Source organism: Meles meles, chromosome 6 (genome assembly GCF_922984935.1).
Source record: "Meles meles chromosome 6, mMelMel3.1 paternal haplotype, whole genome shotgun sequence".
NCBI lineage: Eukaryota > Metazoa > Chordata > Mammalia > Carnivora > Mustelidae > Meles > Meles meles.
In genome coordinates this window covers 87,595,081-87,596,832 of record NC_060071.1, presented here as the reverse complement: position 1 = coordinate 87,596,832, position 1,752 = coordinate 87,595,081, and positions in this window count along the sequence as shown.

The window sequence follows — 1,752 nt, the reverse complement described above, 5'->3', positions numbered from 1 at the left end:
TGGTGCTCGTGACAAGATTCTGAAGGAATATCATATCATTCCAATAGTATGTCTTATATCTTTCCCTTGAGACATTATTTTGACTTGCACAAAGATCTGACCTCTTGGGCCTTGTTTATTCCTTTCAGACAAAAGTCCTATAAACTAATAAACTAAATACCAAATCAATTTTTAATGCACTGATTTTTCTCAGGGTGGGCTCTGAGCCTTGAAGGTTGAACCTAGAAAATAAAACTGTAATAGCGTCTGCTTTTTGCTCTTCTCTTTGACAGCCCACTTAGGGGAGGACTCAGCCCCTACAAAGAAACATTATTTGGCAAATAATCTGATCAATTTTCTTTATATTCCTGGCAATGAAATGTTAAGAGCGCACCTCAGTGTTACGTCACCTAAAAAGTGCAGAGTCCTTGGCAGGAGATTCAATTTTGAAACAAAGATCCAATTTCATGGAAATAAAAAGTCTACCTAAGTGCATTAAATAGATCTTTAGTAGAGTAGTTAATACCAATTAAATGCTGGGCTGTCTGAATCATGAATTACCCATTCAGACACGATTTTGTTTTTCTCCTTTAAATAACTCTGGTTTTTTCCGAGGCTGGGTCATCCTCATTTCTTTCGGCCATTCCATCCTGAAATTTCCTGTGTTTCAGAGACCAGTGATGGGAAATGCCATGCTGTGTCAGCAGCTTGTATTAAAGAGGAATTTGGACATGTCAGGTACTTTCATATTTGATTAACTACAAGGACTAGCCCAAAGGATGTTCTTGGTCAAGTTATTTCAAGTAAAAAGAATACAAGATTGACCTAGCTTCAGTCTTCAATCCTTTGATATGGAAAGACTTCTGCTGGTCAGCGAGGTGGGTTAGAGACTTGTCAAAACAGTAGAGAGAAATAGAAATAGTTTTTCTCAAAACAAAGCTGGTTATAGTTGAGCTCTTTTGGATCATATATGCTGGTTTGTATTCAACTCTCAGACCCACTCCACTCCCATCTGAATGTGATTTTGTAAGTATGTTTCTGTTTCTCCACATTGACAGATTAGGTCCTCAGAGAGGCTGCGTTTACTAAGGCCTGTCTTTACCCTTGCAAGCCCAGGGTCAGAGGTCAAGGAGTCTCCACAGAGAACAACTAGTAAACTGACACCCGTGTCCCCAAGAATACGTCTATGCCAGGCCTGTGCTTCGTTCGGGCTGTCACGGGTTTATTCTCTGCAGCTGCTGTGACACAGCTCTTCTCTCCACACAAGGACACGTTCTCAGAACAGTGAGGTGGCTCCTCTGAGATGACAGGGTAAAGGAGCAGCACCCAGGATTTGACTCGGGACTTGCAGGCTCCTCAGTGACTGTGGCCTTTGGTGGTCTCCGCTTCCTGTGGAGGAGAGGCCAGACAGAAAAGTAGGATTAAGTGGATTTGAGGGAAGGGGAGATTAATGCTTGGATTTTTACATAATGTTTTGGTTATCCACGGGGGTCTCCTGCCCAGCCTCCTAAAGGAATGCCAGTTATTCAATGTAAAGGACAGGAGCAGAAATTCCTTGGCCTGGTGATGGGATCTTTTCCTCCTGTCTCTCGGGATTTGGAGGAACTTTGGGTCTCTGTCCAACATTGGCCTCTCAGGCTCAGGCTAGACAGGAGCAGGGCGGGGCCACCGGAAGGGAAAACAGATTGGATTTCCTGGGCACCATTTGGAGGCCTCCCAGCAGACCATGGTGCCTCATCGGGATGTCTGGGCAGTGTGCAAAGTGCTACCGCC